At 39.8% G+C, this 21769-nt stretch overlaps 1 protein-coding gene across 25 annotated transcripts in view; it reads left to right on the top strand.

The window, feature by feature from the left end:
- ATXN1 (ataxin 1) overlaps window positions 1–21769 on the top strand; it is a 195751-nt gene that overhangs the window by 79040 nt on the left and 94942 nt on the right. The window contains exon 5 of one of the 25 annotated variants that reach the window (XM_077933258.1): window positions 14535–14566. The exons of the other annotated variants lie outside the window; for them this stretch is intronic. The gene's annotated coding sequence lies outside the window, so the exon portion shown is untranslated. The remainder of the gene's footprint in view (window positions 1–14534; window positions 14567–21769) is intronic. 25 annotated transcript variants of the gene reach the window in all.

The following is a 21769-nucleotide window of genomic DNA, read 5'->3' as shown; positions in this document are numbered from 1 at the left end:
AGCTGTTCGACAGTGGAATTTGCTGCCAAGGAGTGTGGTGGAGTCTTCTTCTTTGGAGGTCTTTAAGCAGAGGCTTGACAACCATATGTCAGGAGTGCTCTGATGGTGTTTCCTGCTTGGCAGGGGGTTGGACTCGATGGCCCTTGTGGTCTATTCCAACTCTATGATTCTATGATTCTATGATTTGTGATCAGTGTGATGAGGCATGATATCTAAAGTAGCAAATCATAGTTATGGCCATTGCTCTAGTCTCAGAGGCTGCTGCATAATGGAGATGGAAGTCAGTTTATGAAGTGGAATGCATAGAGGACAAAAAACTAAAACAGGCAAGCTCTAAACCATGGTTTGGGTTATAAATTGAGTTCTGGTATGATATCTGAATTAAGCTGCTGTCTTGAATGTCGTTTTTTCATAGGCATTTAGCAGGGGCCCTTTCATTGTCAGTGTAGCAAATATTTTGTCCATTGTTGGTTTCCTGAATGTTCTCTGGAAAAGGATGTTGAAGAATCTATCTCTCCCCCCTTCCTATGGATGGGTGCTATTTGACTTCAGGAATTTCAGATGATGGCAGAAACTGGAAGGATGCAAACAAAAGTGTTTACTCTAAACAGTGGTGAAGAATCTGTGGCCCTCATGCATTTTGTTACTTGGGTGCACTTACACAAATGGTATGTTGCATAGGCAGGTAATGCACACTTATTCTTAGATGTTGGAAATGGGATTGGTAAAGGACAATATTAAATGGGTGAATATTTCTGCAGCTTACATTTCCCTTCTCACAAATGCTGTGCCCTGTAACTAATCTTAAGCCACACTTTCCCCCTCTGTTTCATTTAGACTTTCTCTCTTGCTGTTGGTGAGTGATAAGAGGTTAGGGAACCTAGCATGAGCTAAGCATGGGAGCTGCCTCCATAGTTGGAGGAGAACAAAACATCTATCAGAAAAGTCTCCTTAGGACTGAGGTAGGGAACTTTTTTCAGCTTTTGAGTTGCATCCCTTTATGAGCCAGGACTGGGACAAGCTGAGCAGGGGCCCCGAGGAACTTCCAGGGTGAATCTCTCTTCTCCCCACATGTCCTTCCTATTAAAGGGGGGTGCGTCCCATTTATGCGATTTCACTTACACGTGCAGGGACCTGGAACATAACCTCTGCATATGAAGTAAGCAATTTTGGGAAAGCAGTTCAGGAGCAAAAGGCAGACAGACCTGAAGATGGGTAGTACATTAGTTCAGATTATTTTGGTTTGTTCTTTGGTGTATTTAGAAAATACACATACATTTCGTATTACATTGTCAACTGTTCATCTCTCAGTGATTTTAAATGGTGCCTTCGTGTGATCCCAAGAAAAGGAAAGGAAATAATAGGAAATGGAGCATGGGTATCCAAAAATATTTCTGTCGTAGGGGGGAAATAGTGCTCTGTTTCTTACAAGAAAATAATATGAATGTGGAACCTTAATTAGGTTCGCTATAGGAATGACTTGTGAAATGTGTACCAGCTGTTATCAGGGCATGGCGCAGGAAAAAGAGCCAACTTGTGTACATACTTCTTCAGCGGTCAGTAAATTTGTAATCAGTTCTGCAACTGATTTATGATGCTATTCCTCCATATAACCAACTAGTGAGAAGATAGAATGTGCATTTCAGTGCTGATTTGTATTCTTATGATGTTAACAGGTCCAGAAGCAGTGTTTCCACCTTTTGTCACTTCCAGGTTCCTTTGCATTTTGGAGAAAATGCATCCTGACCCACATGTCTGGCCCATTTCTTCTTAAACTTTATCCCTTTTAGATTCTACTGGTAATAATGAAATGCTATCGAGTCTCTGTTGGTTCAGTAATGCTTTCCAAGGTGTATGTTTGCCTGTAACTTTTCATCAGAGGCTTGTAAATAGCAATGTTCTGGTTGCCTGTGGTAAATAATTGTCTAAAAGTTGATTAGGCAAGTAAGCTTTTAAAAAAAATTATTGGAGAGGCAGGCACAAATGTGGAAATGTGTAATCCTGCAGACTAGTGCAATTTTTTGTGGGATAGTAATAATAGTTGCCATATTTGTAAGTATATCTTATGTTCTTGTGTAGTTCTAGATAATGCCTGAAATAAAAGCACTGATAGAGGCTGGCTAAATTCATTTACATATCTCTTCATAATATGTTTGCCTTGTGAGCCATGTAGTTCTTAACAGAAGAATAATACTTTAAAAGACATATTCATCCAGGTGAATTTTGAGATTATTAACTGTAATAGGGTGTTTTTTTTAGTCTATTTGTTGCTGTTTTCTCCAGTGTTTGAACTCAGATGCACTCCATATCTTCTCATTGCTCACTTAGTACTCTGATAGAGCTAATTCCAGGATAACAATACCTTTTACAGACTTAAACTGTAGCTATTTTAATTCTAAAGTGCCACAAAGCCCTTTACTAGCTTTGGCTACGAGCCTGCTGGGAGTGATGTGAGATTCATTGGCATTTCCTCTGAAGGATTAAAGTGTTTCCTGCAGGATCGGGACCTTAACTGATTTAAAACTGGCAATGCAGTATGGTAGGCAAAACTCTGTGTTTTGTGTGTATGTGTACCCTTGGAATATGAAACATGCAGAATATTGATGTAGAGTTGATTGAAAGGAAAAAATTGTGAGAACTACAAAGAACAGCTGGTAGGAATGAAAAGTTGGTAAATATGTTGTTCCATTTGGCAGGCAAGGTATCATTCCCTAAAGTTAAAAGAATCCATGGCTTCAATCCAAAAAGCACATTTAGTTGTGCAGATGTGCACCAGGATTTGCTCCTCTAGTAGCTCCTTGCTGTGACACAAAAGCCACAGCTAAGGCTTCCTTGAGACTAGAGGCAGTTGTTGGGTAGTTGCTTCACCCAACTCTGCTGATTTATTTATTTTTTATAAAAACATTTCTATAATGCCATATTATCAAGGCAGTGAACACTATAAACCATAATTTGAAACAACAACAGATAATAATTAAGGTGACTGGGTCATCAAAAGTTAGCTGCACAGGCTTTACAGCAGAGCTTTCCAAACTGTGTGTCACGACACTCTGGTGCGTCGGCTGCAGTGTGTAGCTGTATTGCATAAACGCTCCCTGTGCTCCTCCTGGGGTTGGAAAGGGGTTAGTTAACCTCTGGTTTGCTAGTAAAACTGAATTACTGTGTCACAAATGATGTATGTCTAAAAAGTGTGTCACCAACATGAAAAGTTTGGAAAGCTCTGCCTTACAGTTTGACTTTCTGGGCTGGAGTACATATGTATTGAGTATATGTGGATGTGTAAAGGATGTGCATTGACCTTCCAATCCTTGCTCTTCTTGTGAAAAGTTGCTAGAATATGTTAATGTGATGTTAGCTATTTCACATGAACAGTCAACAGTGGCTTGGTCCAATAGTTTCTCATGTTATAATGTTTATGCATACTATTGTATTCCATTATTGCCACATCTAAAATGTTGGTGAGAGTGTTTCAGATCCTTGTCAATTTTGTGATTTGGTTAACATCTGGCCTTAAATAAACAAGGCTAGTCTTTCATGAATTGCTTTATGGTATGAGGATCTGCCTGATAAGTTGTCTTGCGGTTCTTTCTGACTCATCTCTTTTGTCTGGGAAATGAAGTTTGGGAGTTGGCTGTTTCATCACTTTCAGATCAAGTATGAAAGAGTTATTCTCACCACCCCTTGTTGGTGTAGAGCCATATGCATCCTATAGAGGTGGCAGCTAGCCTGGGGAAAAGAAGAATTCTTACCAGACAAGCTGAGTTGTTTTGTTTCCAGGGAGTGAAGAGGTGAATTCTAACTTTCCAGCATTGCTTTTAATTGTCTCACCACAAAACACTGTGGATACCGTGCTCAAAATGGACATATTTTCCTTCCAGCTTTCCTTGACTTGGGCACCAGAGTGGTGTAATGGTTAGAGAGAGTTGGACTAGTAGGACCTTAAAAACTAGGGTACAAATCACCACTGAGTTCTGAAGCCCACTGGGTGACTTTGGATCATCGTCTCTCAGCCTAATCGGCTTCACAGGGTTGTTGTACGGGGAGTCACATAATTGCCACCTTGAGCTTCTTAAAGGAAAGGTGAGGTACAAATGTTTTCATTAATGAATAGCTATCCATATAACAAGAGTCTGTAGCATCACAGTTTTTTTAAAAAAAATTAGTGATTGATTATTTTAAATGAATGAAAAATATATCATGAGCAAAAATATAGCATGTCTAAACTATATATTTTCTTAACTGAATGTCAGGCACAAAATTGCAGCTAAAGGCAAGTTGCATGTATGCAGCACACCATTTCTATTCAGAAATTCTTTATCTGGCATGGCAAAATTGTGATATGTGAAAGTTTTGGTAGTGATTTTAAAAACCTGTATGAGTTGAAATGCAGAGTGATGTGGAACTTGTTTCTACTCTTTAATTCATTTATCACCACATTTTAAAACCTTCATTATTTTGACAGTGAACCTAGATAACTTTTTAAGATCAATGGGGTCAGCAAGGTTTTACCTGCCTGGGCCAGTCAAGTCCCGCGGAGATGTCTTTGTGGGCCAGATCAGGGGTGGCTTGGGCCAGTTAAACTGCTCCTGTGGGCCGCAGGTTGCTGACCCCTGGGATAGCTGGAAATGAAATACCTTGGGGGCCTAGTGCTGTGGGTTGTATCCAGCCCAGCACATGGAGAAATCTACAGGACTTCCCCTTCCTCTACTCTCCCCATGCAACCTCAGTCTGCTCTCAAGGGGGCTGCATCAAAGAGAGAAGAAAAGTTCCTCTCTCTCTCTCTCTCTCTCTCTCTCTCTCTCTCTCTCTCTCTCTCTCTCTGTGTGTGTGTGTGTGTGTGTGTGTAACTCTATATATTGTCCACTCTAATGGAAAATTGTGCTAACATTTTCCATTTTCAGTGAATCTCTTGCTGTGATCCTTATCTCAACGTGTCTTTGCATAGTGAAATACTGAACTGAATATTTCTCAGCTCGACGGTAGAAACAGTTATTTATTCCTCTTTGGTGCCAGTTGCTCAATTTGCAACTGGGTGGCGGACCGAAATAACTGCATAAGGGATTCTTTTGTGGTTAGCTCTGAAATTAAGTGGTCTTGACTAATTGTGAAAAATCTGAAATTCCTGAATATGAAACGATTGTAATTGGAGTTAGAGACACGCCTGCTTTTGCTTATAGCTTTCAGTTGCAACTTAGAATATTACAGGACGACTATCACTAGATTACAGATGGGGCTTATTGTCTGTTAACACTTTATTTTGTTGCTTCTGAAATTATTGCAGGGTTCTGTTGTGGATTCTTATTCCAGTCTCATTGCAGTGTTGGAATTTATCATTATGAAATGTTTTGATGGGCCTTTTGAAATGTTCATTTTATGTTTGTTTATATTTTACTGATTATGTTTTGAATGGAATCATTTATGAAATGGGTAGTGCATGGGCACTAGGCAGGCAGGCTAGAAATCACTAAATATATAAATGTTGTACTGGAATGTTATAGGTATGCCTTGTATGTATTGTTGTGGTTCTCCACAGGTAGCCAACACAGTGCCCCCCCCCCGCCCGATGTTTTAAGATTACAACTCCCCATCAGCCCCAGCCAGCACAGCCACCGGTAAGAGATTATGGGAGTTGTAGACCAAAAGCTATTTTTCCCTCTTGTGCACTGTTATTGTGAGCTGTTCTAAGGCACCATTTAACATGGAAATGGAGAGTATAAGTAAACTGATGATGTTAAAATTGGCAACTAAGGCTGCAGTCCCACCTATATTTACTAGATAGCGATCAATCAGTACTGTGGGACTTAAGTCCAAGTAAACATGCACCGGCTTGCACTAAAAGTCTGGAGTACTGAATGCCTAAAGCTATCCAGTAAATTCATGACTGTTGAGATATAACCCAGGGCATGTAGCTTGTTCCTCATGCCATTATGAACTACTACATCTGTGATGGGGAATATATGGCTCTCCAGAGCTACCAGGACTCCAACTCCCATCAGCTTCAGCCAGCATGGGCAGTGATCAGGGATGATGGAAGTTGTAGTCCAATAGCATCTGGAGGGCCACAGATTTCCAGCCCCTGTGCTACACTAAATCAGAACTGTCAGAGTGATGGATACCTCCTTTTCATTATTATTTTTTAAAAAGGTTGTAGCTCAATGATTGAGATAATTAAGATAAATTATGAATTGGGCTCCAGGACTCAGGAATGAAAAAGAAAATTTAAAGAAACTTGTTCATACTGGGATAGTAATCTTTAATTGCCCATGTGTCATAATTGTGAAAGTATGGGATTTGTGCCACTTCCTTTCTCTCATAATACCATTCTGGAAGATTTGGATTGTGTGTGAGAGAACTTGCTGTATTGTGTATGCACTGCAGACTAGTAAAGTGCTATACAAGGCTTGCATCCTTTGCTTATATACAGGACTGATTAGTTGTTGTTTTTTAAGTACATACATTTTATGAGTGTACATTTTTTAGCAGTGGACGTTTCACTTGTCATATGGTAATTGCAAACAACCTCTAAGAAAGCAGATCTCAAAGGGTGTGGCATGCCATACTGGTGTGGCAGGAGAGGATGACAAGAGCAACGGGAAGATTCAAGGGCAATCAGTATTATATTTTTGTAATGATTTATGCCCCTATGTAGCTGTGTTGTTGTATACATTCCAGATGTCCCTTGTTCATATTATAAAGTAGTTGTGTTCTGTGTTATAAATCAAGCACTTCTAGGAGTTGTTTCTTTTTGTTTTCCAATGTATTTCTTATTGGTAGAAAATTTGATGCGGTGCAAGCCCAGAGAACTTTTTTTGAGAACCACTACTCGAAGATATCAATTATAATGTTCATTTAATATATATTTGCTTGCTTAGTGCATAAATTAGTGGTAATCTTTCAGCTGTTGATGTAAATTTGCAGGTGTCATTGATTTGGACTAAATTCCTACCCCTGCTTTTTTTCTTTCCCATGGATCCCTTTTGGCTTCTAGTATCTTATTTTTGTGTGCTGTTCCCATTAAAGGGGGGGGGGGGACATTTTACTTGAGGGGGAGAAATAAGTCTACTTTTTATTTCAAATAATAAGCACTTCCATATGTACACTTGTGTTTAAAATTACAGTGAAACTAGAAGCAGAAAACATAATATTTCCCACATTGGGCTTTGTAGATCCATTATCAGCACATTCAAACTTGTAGCCTGATCTCCCATTTGTCCTCTTCGAAAAGAGGTTTTCTGAGGAATAAGACCAGCAGCTATTGCCCAGGTGGAAGGAAGATAAATGAGTTGGGATTAGGGAGCTGCTGCCAGTGGTAGACTTCTGCCAAGTCATTAATTTCTCAGAGCTGCTCTATGCCTGCTTCAGTAAGGTGAGCACAGTTTTACTCAGAATAGGGGAAAATCAAAGGAAAATCCAAATTTAGTCATTATTATGGGCACAGGGCATGGTGCAATATTACGTAAAATGCACTATTATGACTAGTACAATTTTCATTCTCCCCCTTGTTGTTAGTTACATCTTTAATTAGCTTCTTAGAGGGAAAATGTGTCTATTTCTCCTCTCTTAGAGTGAATTGCTGGCCGTACTAATTCTAGTACTCTGATTCCAGCTCCTGCTGTTTCCTGCTCTCGTTCTCACCGAAGTTCCGTAACAACTGGGGAGTATATCATTTTTGCCCATTTGGAATCATATCTCTTCCTATAGTAAGCTGTGGGAGTTGGGCTGTTTGATAGACCACATACTTTAGTGCTACATCATTTTCAATTTGAGTGAAATGGTTACACCCAAGTCTAAATCTGAGAAGTCCACATTGGGAGAAACATCAGTTTGTGCAAGCTTATTCTGTATTTGTTTAATTTGTGTTGTTATCCTGGTAGCATTCCAAATAAGAAGCCCTGTAGGTGGGGAGGGTTTTTCGAGGTGTACTTCTTACAACTAGGCATAGGTTGTCTGAACAGTCAATGGCAGTTCTTGCATATGCAGAAACCACAAACAGCTGTACTTTCCACCTTAGAAAATGACTTCCTGAGCTTGAAGGAAGTGCCTGATGCAAATGAGTGAAGCGAAAGAATCGGAGAAGAGTCCCACTGTAGTATGCAAAGTGCTGCTGTCCTTGTGGGGATAGATTTGGCAGACTTAGTAAACCTAATGAAGTCCTAATGAAATTGCATTTTATCGCTGTAGCGGAGAAGAGGCAACGGGGGCATATGCACTTTTATTCCAGATATTCCAAGAGCTCTGCACACTGCTGTATTACTGTACCCCCCCCCCAAAAAAAAAGTGTTAAGCAAGTAGCATATACAGTACATCACACTGGACAGGACAAATTATACTAGTGTTTTTTTTTGGGGGGGGGGGAGTGGGGTTCAGGAAGAGATGAAGTGAAACTCCCTGATAGCCTGTTTCTGTCTACCTTGCCGTCACTGTTCAAAATTCACCAGGTGCATTTTGCTACTGGCGCAGGTCCAATTGCAACTCCAATTGTCAAGATTTCTGGATTCCATGCTGGTGACCACAGTTTAAAAAATCCCTGCCTTAGTCCATAGTCTATACCATTTCTACTGTGTGTGTTTCTCCTTCTTGCATACTGAGACAAGTGAATTGTTGTAAGAGCAAGCTACAATCAAACAATGTAGTTGAGATCATAGAATCATAGAATTGTGTTGTTGGAAGCATGGCTATTTTTCTAGAAAAAGAGGTGCTGGAACTCACCTTAAGTCCCTCCCTCATTCTCTTAGTGGCGCCGGAACTGATTCCTGTGTGTTACCCCTGGAAAAAACCCTGGTTGGAAGGGTTAAGGACCTGAGTGGCATCTATTCCAACCCCCTGGCGAATAGGCAACTGCAACTCAGTTTTAAGATAAGCTATATAAGCTTATATAGCTTATATATCTTGCCATTGCATGTGGGCAGGCAGACAGAATAAAATATTATGGGTTATAGCAGGCTTCCTCAACCTCGGCCCTCCAGATGTTTTTGGCCTACAACTCCCATGATCCCTAGCTAGCAGGACCAGTGGTCAGGGATGACGGGAATTGTGGTCTCAAAACTTCTGGAGGGCCAAGGTTGAGGAAGCCTGGGTTATAGTAACTTTGGCTAACTTACAATACAAAGTTACTAGCCTGTAGCATTTTATTTTGTGTGCCCTCCCTCATATGGGAAGGCAGGGGGATGTGGAGCCATATTTCACAGACATTCTTTACCTAATCACTGGGAAGAAATTCATACTTGCAACAAGAGACTCGGAGAATGCCTATTTACAAGTCTTATCTGATGGTCTTAACATTTTTTACTTTTGTTTTTAGTGATCTTTCTTTATATCTTGTACAAAATTTAGAAAGAGAATAGATCCAAGTGTCCCAAATTTCTCTAATATAAATAATGCAGCAACCATGTAAAACTAAGTTAATGGAATATGAGTGTGTGTGTGTCAGTAGGCATTTTGCATGCATATTAATTGAGGAAATTTCAAATTTACAGCAGATCTTCACCAAGTAGTAAGAGTGACTCAGTTGCTTTTTACTGCAGTTTACCATCATTACCAACCCAGTAGGCTCAGTCAACAATCTTTCAAATGAAGACCAGAAAAATCAGTGGGAAAAATTAAAAAGGCTAAAGGCTATTAATGCCAGATGGCCCATGTTTTCTTTCCAGTGGGAAAGCCCTTGATATTTTCCAGGGGTTTTTTTTAAAAAAAAATTCATTGGTGTTTGGGTCATTCTGTATGTAAGGCTTTGAGTCCAAGGGCTCACACATGGAATGATTTCATTGGGTGCACATTGTGAAACCAAAATGGGTAATTCATCAAGGCTGCTAGAAAACAATCCTCTAAACTGGATCTGCTTAGGAATCTATGCTCTGTTTACAAGATCAACAAGGCCTGCCTTTCCCTAGTCTGGAATGAACATCACAGTGCTAAAATTTTGAAGTGGGTGAAGTTTAAGAGAGCATAGTTTTCCCGTCTTCATCTGGGAAGCACAATATGACAGACAGAGATTCTCTACTTTAAAGCATCCAAGTCTAAACAATGTTTGGTGGGATACAGTACTAGTTACTTCTTCTGTGGAAGTGTGCATGTAAAAAGGTGTGGCCTGAATGCTTTTAAGTCAAGGTCAACATCTGGAGTCGGTTATGGTATTTACTAGGTAATAATAAACTCAAGCTGGCTGTTCCTGTAAATGTTCTTCTAGTACAAAAGTTGGTGATTTTGCAACGTAGTAAAGCTACCTTGTTGCTAGCTTGTACTGTTTTAAATTGTGTGTGTGTGTGTGTGTGTGTGTGTGTGTGTGTGTGTGGTGATTTAAAGGTATACTCAGAATCAGATATTTCTATCTGAGATGTTTATATTTCACTCTTCATCCATTCAGGGAAGTATACATGTGTTTTCCCTATTTTATCTTTTATCCTCACAGGAAAGCTGTGAGGTAAATTGGGCTGGAAGAGAGAAAGAGAGAGACACACACAGAGAGAGAGACAGACCAGTGGCATAATGTGGGTGGGGCCACGGGGCAGTTGCCCTGGGTGCAAAATTCTTAGGGGCACAAAATTACAAAAGAAAAAAAGGAAGTAGTAATAATAAATAATAAATAGTGCACCCTGCCCGTCACACAGAAAATCTCCCAGTGTTTGTGTGGGCAGACTGAGGAGTGGATTTGGGCAATAGCTGGTTGCCAGGGTGCCTTGCATGGGTTTTAGAAAGATACTCACTCCTACCAGTCCCCTGTCCCACTCTCCGCCGTGCTCAATGCTCACAGGGCACCACAACTGCCACTCAGATAGGTTGTCAAGCTATTGCCCATTTGTTCCAGCCTATGAGTCCCAGGTGCTGGCAAACCACACTACGCCAGTGATATAGGCTGACCTAAGATCACCCAGTGAGCTTCTTGGCTGAGCAAGGATTTGCAACTGGGACTCCACAATCCAGCTCTAGCATTCCATCTACACTGACTCGGAATCTCTGCTTGAAATTCTTTTTTGGACACGTGACTAAGCTCTTCCTTGCTTCTGTACTTCATGGCACCCAACATACGAGTGCAAGAGCCTGCTAGTACCTTTTTTGTCATATTAAAAAATAGTGTGCAGTTCAGTCTTAGTCTCTGCCACACAGCGTGGTTCTGTTCCCTCTGATGAAACTCTTTAGGGTGTCCTCTTGGTACTTTTAGCTACTGCCTCCTTTGCATTTGGACCAGCAACGTATAAATCACTGTGTATTTATTTTGCTCTTTTCTTGAAAATAGCTAGCTAGTGCTGAGAGGCACTTGTGCCTGGAAGAGGGGGCAGGGGACTATCACAGTAGGACTGTGTCCGTAAGTATAAACAATACCAGAAAGGTAGAACCATCTTACTGCTAATCCACAATGCCATATATGAATGAGGATTTGTGCATTTCCTAATTTAGTGTCTGCAGCAGTGGGTAAAACAGCATCAATTTTTAGCGACACTGCGGAACATTTTGCCAAAATACCCTAGTGTAGACAAGGCCACGCATATTTGCAACATGTACTGTTCACAGAAGACAGATTGATGTTAATTAGAAGTGGGTGGCATGTGAGTATAAAAATAAAATTCCTTTCTACAGTGTTTTACTCTTAAAAATAGAGTGCATGATGTGGTGATTAGTATGTGTGTGTGTGGAGAAGCGTGTGTGCCTTTTAAATTTTGTGATGGCATCAGGAATTGCATTTACTTGTTTAATAATACAAAGTAGCACAAAAACTAATTGGAACATATTTCAAATTTCTGCTTCTTTGGAACATATTAGCTCTCGGATTTCTTCTGGCCCCAATTTATAGTTCTGGCATACCGCTTTACAGGTATAAGTTAACCTGAAAACTCAGAACAGCTTGGGATCAGGTTTCCTGAAATATCATCTCCATGCCTGCTTGAACCTTAAGATCCTCTTTTAAGGCCCTGCTCCATGTGCCTTCACCCAGTGGTGAGGAGAGAGACTACCACTGAGAGGGCCTTTCTGGTGGTGGCACTCTGGCTGTGGAATAACGTCCCCCGACAGGCTCACTTAACACTTTTCTTGGCCTTTTTCAGCAGTATAGAATTACAGAATTGGACAGGACCCCAAGGATCATCTATTTCAACCCCCTGCAATTCAGGAATCTCAACAAAAGCATCCATGACAGATGAGCATCCAACCTCTGCTTAAAGCAGAGACCTTTTTTAATTCACCCGGTTCCCAGTTTTTAAAACTGTGTTCAAATTTATCTTAGACTGTTGTGACCTAGTGTAGATTAATTCAGGCTGTACACTGTATATGTTGTCTTTGTTGCAAGAAAATGGATTTTTTCCCCCTTTTTGCTGTCTGTTATTTGTTAATGGTTATATCAGAAATGGGGAATCTGTGGCCCTACAGAACTTTCTGGACTACAACTCCCATCATCCCTGACAGACGTTCTGATTGGGATTGATGGAAGCTGTTGTCCAACAGTATCTGGAAGCCACAGATTCCCCATGTCAATTATAATGATTATAGATTGTATTTAAAATATTGTCTTATTAGCTGCCTGCCGAGGGAACTTTTTTTTTTGTTGGGCAGCTATATACATTTACATAGATAGATATATAAATAATAAAGTATGGGCCAGATTCAACTAACCTAGTGCACTATCCGAAGCCATCACAAGGACTCACACTAGCTGAATGGTTATCACAAGGAGTCCCTCCCTCTCCATTACTTGTGCCTCCCCCAGATCTGCTCTGCAAGGTCAGGAGAACCCCTAGAATAGTGTGTGGGTGGAGGAGGAAGGAGATGGTTTCCTCTGGCAAGCAGAAATGCTTGCGCTGACAGAACAATCGTAATAGTGCAATATTGAATTCCACCCTTAGTATACTTTGGCTAAGAGAGAGAATTCATGAGATTCCAATAGGTGTCAAGAAAGCTGTTCTGGCTGCAACCTGTATACCTAACTTGGAGTAGGTCCAATTCAGTAGTGGGATTTACTTTTGAGTAGACATAAATAGGATTGCGCTGTCAGAGTCTTTGCTTTTAAAAGTTATTATATTATATTCTATTATAAGAAATGAGAGACTGTTTTGCAAATTCTAGCTAACAGGTAAAATTAGCTAATGAGAGAGATTAACTGTAGCTGAATTTCATTTTTAATGTTTCTGGAAAATAAGATGCAGTTTAAATCTGTGATCCTTAATCTACTGAGTTAAGGACAAAAATGAACAAGCTGGTGCTTTTACAGTTGAAACAAATGCTATTATGACAAGGATCTTCATGTCCAGTATTCCTTCTGCTGTTCTTTGGGAGTTATGATGGAAACAGATGTAATTGAACCGTAGTAGCTGGTGCAGTATGGCACAATGGATTGGCTCTGCTGGTGTGTCCATTTTGCTATGACTTTGCCATCACCCTGCCCCAACCCAGATAAGCTTTAGTGACTGCAGAGCAGTTCCACCCCACCACACAAGCTGCTACTGTAATTGATATTTTGGCAAATTAATGCAACTGCTTATCAACATACAGTAATTAATGTTTTTAATGGCTAATGTTCAAAATCAGACCTGATTAATGTATCTGTTAGTAACTGGGGCATATGATTTAAAATGTAATTTTAAAATTATTTTTATATATAAAGTCTTTATTTAGAAAATTTCTGGACGGCTTAACATTAAAAAAAAATCTAAGCTGAGGACAACATACCAAAAAAACAACAACAAACATGGTACAAAATTGTAACACATCATAAAAACATAACTAATAAAAAACAGTGACTGAAGTGCAAAGATATGGAGCTAAAAAAATCAAACCTTAGGTATTGGGAAAGGCTTAGGCCAAAAAATTAATACATTTTCAGGAGGCATAACTGATGGCAACTTGCTAATTGAGTGGAAGAGGGATCCAGACAACAAGGACAATCATAGAAAATGCTTGCTTGCCTTACAACAATCTGTAGGGTACAGCACCACCAGGAGTGTTTCTTCTATGACCCAAGTAGTTGAGCAGCCTTCCAAGTAAGGTAGTGCCAAGATTATATATGTCACTGACAAAACTTTGAACATGGTAGCTGAACAGCAGCCAGTGCAGTTCCTCAGCACAGACATAATCCTGCATGTGCTCATCCAGGTGTTACACTCAATGAATTGGCTTCAGTGTTCTGCACCTGGCTGCAGCTTTTGAATATTCAGAGTGCTTTGCAGACATTATCTTGTTGCAATTCTACAACTGACATAAACAATTATTGTCCCAAGGGGCTGAGGTTTAGAGAGAGAGTAGCTGCCATTCACGCATTTTGCTAAGCCATAAACCATGGTTTACTGTGCACAGGCTAATCACACCCCTTTACTATTTTCTGCTAGTTTAGAGGAGAAACCAACCATGATCCCAGACATAGCATTTTGTCCATTTCATCCAGAACAGGAATCATAGTTTGTTTCAGTCCAAATCCTTTAAAAATACTAATATACTTCACTGTATTATCTGCAGATGCAATCCACCAGCAACAACTGGTGTGTGTGTGTGTGTGTGATGATCTCTCCTAGAGTAATCCAGAAATAATATAAACTATATTTTTATTTTAGAATTATGGGAGATGACTTGGGCCGGCAACAAGGTACGTCTAGAATTTTTGAAGTGGCTTGTTTGTAGTGTTTACAGTAATTTAATCAAAAGTCTCTTCATTGAAGATGCAGTTGAACTTTCCTTTGTTTTTATTTGGAGCTAACAATTGCAAAGGAAAACCTTTCCACTTGTGCTGTGTTGGAAAAACTATGCCCTTGAATTATTTACTTGTTTACAATAAGCAAAGCCTGTTGAAGAAGAGCTAGTAAAGTTTCAATATGAAACTGGGTAAAAAAGTGCAATTATACAGACTACTGCATAGAGGCGATATCTGCATTCAGACATAATGCTAAGTTTTAACCACAGTGTGTTTCAACAAGGCAGGAACAAGTTCACAGAGGCCATAGCAAACTGGAGGTCATTTTGCCTGATGTTAGTGTGTCATCTCCCTACCACATCTGTAAACGCCTAGTGAAAACTTCCTAACTCCTTCCTGTGGCCACACTAAGGGGATGTGTGTTGGGCTCACACAGGCTCATTCTTGTAACTAAACCAGGGTTTGTGTCTGAATGATGTTAGTGGCCGGAAAAGCAAAAAATATGGTTGGAGGCTGCTATTTCCTAGGAGGCAGCATGGAGCAATATAGTTCTGTCTTGCTTTCCAGCCATAGGTTTTTACTGCTACTTGTACCATTGCAACTAAAACAGATCCATAGGTTCAAGGTGTAAATAGCTAAACCATGCTAAAATGCTGATTTGCTGTGGGGGGTGGGGGCAGGACACAAGAAACAGGGTGTGTGTCTTTCTAAATCATAAAATTGTAGAACTGTAGAGTTGGAAGCAACCCCCCTGAGGCTCATCTAGTCAAACTCCATGCATTGCAGGAATCTCAATATGTGAATTCCCATCCAATTTGAATCCATACCGGACTGTGCTTAGCTTTGCAAAGGTGCTAGCAGTTTTAAATGCGATTTTCATTTTTATATTGGTCGTTGTACCACTTACCTTGCAAAATGCAAACAGACGGGTGAGTCAAGCAACAGAGGAGACACATTTGCAAGGCTAATTTATAAGCTGTCAGAGTATAGGAAAGACATTGTTAAAGCACGCATTTTGCTTGGCCTGTAAATCATCCTGTTTCATCTCATTTGTCCTGTTTTATCTATAGTGTACTTAAAAAGACTCTCTAGTGTATACCTTTCCATTCTTTCTCATGACAGTATTTCCTTACCCAGAATTGTCAACGTACTGTAGTCAATTTATTGACACTTGCGTTTTGTGACCAATGTTCTTAATGAAAATTCTAACATTCTTGTGAAGCTGTTCTAGTTTTCTTCAGTACAGCTTGTTGCCTTCCCTAAGCGCTTAGGAGCATCTGTCATGGTCCGTCCTTATTCACGACATCTGATTCCTTCTCATAATGAAGCTGAGTTCTGCTTAGGAGTTGGCACCAATAGCTTAGTTTCAGGCTTGTATTGAGGGTACAGGATTTAGTTAAGTTATCCAGGCTTAATTACTTTGAATCAAGATTTGAACACACCGGCCCTGGCTTTAAATTAAAACCGCAATTTTCAGCTGCTGTCACAAACACTTAATTCATTTTATTTTTAATCTGGTGAAATTTTACATCTGATACTTCTCGTCAGTTTGTCAACATTTGGTAACTATGCATCTATAACTATTTCATTTGCAACAAAGAGGCTTTTGGTGCCTTAAAGACCAACACATTTCTGATGACATGTACTACAGCCTCTTCTTCATCGTATGAATGAAGCATCATCTTGAGTTGCAGGCGTATATACATGGTTGGGTGCGAGGATTGTAAAAAGTGAAGTCAGAGGAAAATGAAAATGAAGTTGGAGGGGGAAATGAAATGCATAGAAGTACAGGCAGTGATGAGTTACATTCTTAACAGTGGTAATTCATGAAATAGTTTTTGATACGCGCCTAAGCAGAGCCGCCCTGGATCAAACCGAAGTCTCATCTAGGCCAACATCTGGTTCCCACAGTGGCCACTAGTGTGAAGCTTAGTATAGCATGTAGTCATCCTTGCTAGAAGCCATTGATAACCTTATCCTCCATGAAATACAAATATCCATGTTGATACTGACATCCTCACATCCTTGCCTAGTGTAGCCCCAAAGTCCATTCCCCTCAGGCATTCCTTTTTCCTCACAGAGCACCCAAATGAGCCTATATCTTGGGTCTCATCAGCTTACCCTTGCTCTGTATTCCTCACCTTCATATCCTTACAGACTTTTGCCAGGCTTCCACTAACGAGTTTCTCCACTTCAGAATCCTAGCAGCCAAAAACAAGCATTTTTTCCTCTCTCTGTCATAAAGTGAGCTGCACTAGCTTAACGTATTAAAATCTGGCACCAAATTTACCAGTCCTAATAAAATTGGTCCTAATAGTTGGAATATGATGTTTCTTGCATATCTATGGTCAGTACAGGTGCTTTTAACTCTGATGGAAATAGCCAGAAGCTAAGGTTTGCAAGGCCAAATTTATGCAGTCTGCTCCATTGATGTACATGCAGGAGTATAGCACATAAATCAAATTGGTCTATAACACGGCTGTTAAAAATCTGACTACATAGCAGGCCCTCCAACTATGGGGCATACACTAAGGAAACCTTATTTGACTTCAACCCACTTTTCCTTATTACTTGGCATGCTTTGTGTCTGAAAGTGGATCTGATGCTCAGCTATAATAAATTTGGCCTGATATTATACCATGAGACATAGTTCCAACTAATCTCCTTTATCTTTACAGGCGGGGAATTCTCAAGAATTGTTGCTGATATAGGGGTGGTTTAGGTGATATAATGAAGCCATAGTTATTTGAGTGCTTTGGATACATGGCCCAATTTTTAAATACTAAACACATTGAAGCAAGGACCAATTCAAACGGACTAGTGACAGAATGGACAAGCAGTGATGCTGCTGTCCTGTACGTTCATACTTTATTAATACCACCGTGTAAAGCTATGATCCCAAGCCCTCACTAACATAAGAGACACCTAAACCTGTTCAGGAAGGGCTTATAACATAATTGATGCGGACAGATAAAACAGTCTGTTCTGACTTTGGTATGCATTTTATTCACTTTTTTCCAATCATGAATAACCCATTAAATACCCTGAACAGGTATTGGTTATATGAAAAGTATGATTCTATGAAATCTATTTATATATTCATTTTTAAAGCCATTTTTTTTCCTTTGCAGCACTAGCTCTGCTCCCTCGCAGATACTTAATTTATCTCACTTGTCTCAGAAATACTTGGCACCCTCAAAAATGTAAAAGCTAATTCTTGGCCTGAATACTTCATTAGCAACATGAAAATCACCTTTTTTGTTCAAAGCCTAAGATAAAGTGGTTTCTGAATGAATCCTGCTTCTCATTAATTTGAGCCTTAGGAAGTAGAATAAAGACGTGCAAATAAGAGCTCTTTCAAATAACTCATAATTACATGTGCACAAAAACGCATTGACTAACTTTGAACATGCTTTATAGCTCACATGGGGTGCTCCTTATTCAAGAATGGAACTGGAGATAAGTTCACCTTTAGTGACAGTTGAAATATTCTGGGACTGGTTCTTCTTAAATACTTGCAAATCAGCAACACTGTAAGGATTTTGAAAGAAGAGAGAAATATATGGACAGAAATATATAGAAAGCTCCTAGAGAGTTCAGTGTGGTTGATGGTTAGCATTCATTCCTGCGAGGGTCACCTTACAAGCATATCATAGGATAGAGTTAAAGCTGACTTTCATATTCTAGTTGTACATAAGTGATGCAGTTTGTACATATATCATTTTTATGAACATCGTGGATGCTGAATGATAGTTTGTGGGCTGCATCAACTTTGTTCTGAAATGGATGCTTCAGTAAGCTCTTACCTCTTTGATAAGAGTAAATCTGTAAATCTGGAGATTCTAACAAGACCTTGGGTACAAAGAATTGTCTGGAGGATCACCTGTACACATGTAAGGAGGAGGAAGATCGACGCTTGATAATTAGGTAAATATGTGACAGCAGAGGGAAATAAGACCTTACTAGCATTCAACAGTACCATGGTTTGATTGATTGATTTTATTATTTCAATTGGAGTGTTGCTTTTTCATGTAAATGTGGCTAAAGTGTCTCACAGCAAAAATACAAATCAAGTACATCATCACAATAACTGTCTCAATGCTAATTCATTGCAAAACATAATATGGCCATCTAAATAAATAAATTCATTCTGTTAATATGGATATTCCAACATATTAAATTGATTATAAAATAAACTTTCAATCATCAAAATGTTACTTACAATAAAATAAACCATAATCAGATGTGATAAACATTTCCAATGCATTCTGATAGTAAGAGTAATATAACCAGCAAGCTAGTACATGGCGGTGTTAACAAATAAAGTGCATAGCACTTCTTTCACAGAGGTTAAAAATTAAAGTGCACTCAGTTCCTAGCAGCTCGATCATATACTATAGCAGAGGTAGGCAACCTAAGGCCCGTGGGCCAGATGTGGCCCAATCGCCTTCTCAATCCGGCCAACAGACGGTCCAGGAATCAGCGTGTTTTTTCATGAGTAGAATGTCTCCTTTTATTTAAAATGCATCTCTGGGTTATTTGTGGGGCATAGGAATGCGTTCATTCCCCCCCCCCCAAAAAAAAAAATAGTCTGGCCCACCACATGGTCTGAGGGACGGTAGACCGGCCCACGGCTGAAAAAGGTTGCTGACCCCTGTACTATATTTACAGAATCACCTCCCTGCAAGGACAGAGAGCTACTCCTTTTGTCAACAATAAATAGATGGTTTGAATCACCACCTTCAATCTGGCCTCTCACTCCAGACTCCCATTAACACCACTGAATTACCACAGAAATTCAGTGTATATATGAAGCTAACCCACCTCACACAGACAAGTCCCACCCAACAGCTTTCCCTTTTTTCTGTTCCTTTCGGGCTGGTTTACACACTACCATCAGCCGTTGAATACAAATCATCAGTCATTGAGATCCACACTGGGTGACAACTTGCACATGTGAAATAGCTATTACAGATCAAATGCCACAGACAGAGTTGCCATACTTCTTAATATTACTTCAAAGTCATTACTTTTCAGTGCAAGCCATTGACTGCAAGACCCTAAAGATTTTTTAAAAGTGTTCTGTACAACCATGTAATTCTCTGAAAGACTTCTTTTTTTAAAAAAAGTGAGAAATAATGAAGCTATAGGAGAGAGGCATACAACTAAAGGTCTCTTTAAGGATGTAGAGGACAGAAATAACTAGCAGACTCTGGGATGAGCCTATGAGATAACCCAAATATTTAACTTCATTCGTTTTGGGTTTCAAGTTTTTGTTCTTCTGACCTTATCCTTAATGTTTTAATAGTTCATCTCTCATTTAGATGCAGTTTTTTATTTGATACCAATCCCTCCAGTTGTATTCCTTTCTATGTCAGGGATGGAGGAAAACATAGTTAGACCTTGCAAGTCTAGGCTTGGCTTCTAGAGGAAGACAGCAGTTTGCTTTTCAGGAGCAGGCACAATAAATTTGTTTGCACCAGGATTGAAATGTGCTACACACTGACATGTTTCCTCCTCCACAGACTACTGCTGGGTTCTGAGACAGTGATAAAGAGTTAGTAGTCATGAAATGGAGGTAGCACTTAACGCATTTAGCTGCTTTTATGAAGTATACAACATGTTGCACAGACAGGTTATTTGTGGCAATTGCCTTATAATGTCCTATAATTATGAGGAACTTGCTTTTCACTTTGATATGCTTTTTTAAAGCAGCAGCAGCAGCAGCAGCATTGTGGGCAAAAATAAAGTTCTGAAGGATACATCTCACATTAATTTCCCCAGAGCTGAAGTTAGCTCCATTTCTATAGTCCTGAATACATTTGCTCTAATCTCAGAAGGACTTGTCTAGAGGAAATGGTTTCCATCTTTTATTGCTAGATCTTGGCGAACATGCACTTGAAGCTTTGGAAGTTTGCCTTTCATAAGTTGGGTCAAAGAACCTCCCAGCTTAAATTAAATTTCTAGCAGTGTAAAAAGTAGTCTGAGCATTTGGTTTGAAATACTTGCAAAGGGGGCTTGTTGCCAATGCATTTGTGTTACTTCCTCACTCACTCCCAACTTTATTTTATTGTGCAAAGCTAAATATGACTTGAGGGTTGGATCTGCAATTGGTGGGTTCTTAGACCAGTTGTGGGAGTCCTGAACTCCCATCAGACCCAGCAGGCATGGTCAGCGGACAGGATTGGTGGAAGTTTTGGTTAAGCAAAATCTGGAGAACCAAAGGTTCTGCCTGCCTGGCTTTGATAAACCTGAAGGTGTGAGCAAGCAAGTATATTGTCAGAAAGCATAATAGCCATCTCTAGTCATTATTGAGGACGGATCTTATATGCAAGTAGAACATGTGATACAGACTTTCTAGGACTTTACCACTTTAGATTGCAGGTAGGGCAATCATATATCTGAATGTTCTTTGTAAAAGGTTTTCCTCCTATGAAAAGCTACAATGTCAAGTCAAACCATTTCAACTTTACCTTCTTCCTGTCTTGTTAGCCTTTCACGTGCAGGCAGGTATATTACCACAGGGAAATGGTGAAAGAAGAAATTCTCCACTTGCAGATGTGCAGCAACCGGGAGAGATTGCAGTGTGTGTGCCATTTCTGCACCTTTATAATGGGCCTGAGTGACTGAAGGGAGAAAAGTAAGATACACCACTAAGGTGTGATGAACAGGTTATTGTGGAGGTGGGTTGAAGAAAGCTGTGGTTGGGGTCAAGAAGCTGCAAGCTTCATTGTGGAGTAGGAGGAGAATCTGACATCATAGGAAAATGTTTAAAGAATCTAAAGCTTGACCTTTTAGACCCCATCATCTGTGAGAATGTTGGCTGGGTAATGCTAAACTGGTTTCAAACATTTTGTCAAAGGCGAACTTGATTCCTAAGGCCATAGCCCTCAAGAATCTTACTTTAAATTATCTGGTAAATGGCTTGAAGAAAACTACCTAAGAGACTGAGTAAGCATGGGATTACTCACAAAAGCACACTGATAAATCCTACTAATCACTGGCCGTTCATTACAGTCATGGCAAGTTTGTTTGCATACCAGCCCAGCAGGTAGACCCAGCAGTGTTATGTTATATTGCAGTATAAATGTTAATACAGTAAGGCGAGGGAACAATTTTCATGTGGATGGAATTAGATACATGTTCCACAATTCTTTT

Source organism: Podarcis muralis, chromosome 8, assembly GCF_964188315.1.
Source record: "Podarcis muralis chromosome 8, rPodMur119.hap1.1, whole genome shotgun sequence".
Classification (NCBI taxonomy): Eukaryota; Metazoa; Chordata; class Lepidosauria; order Squamata; family Lacertidae; genus Podarcis; species Podarcis muralis.
Note: the sequence above shows the minus strand (reverse complement) of the source record. Positions and strands in the feature narration are given on the sequence as shown.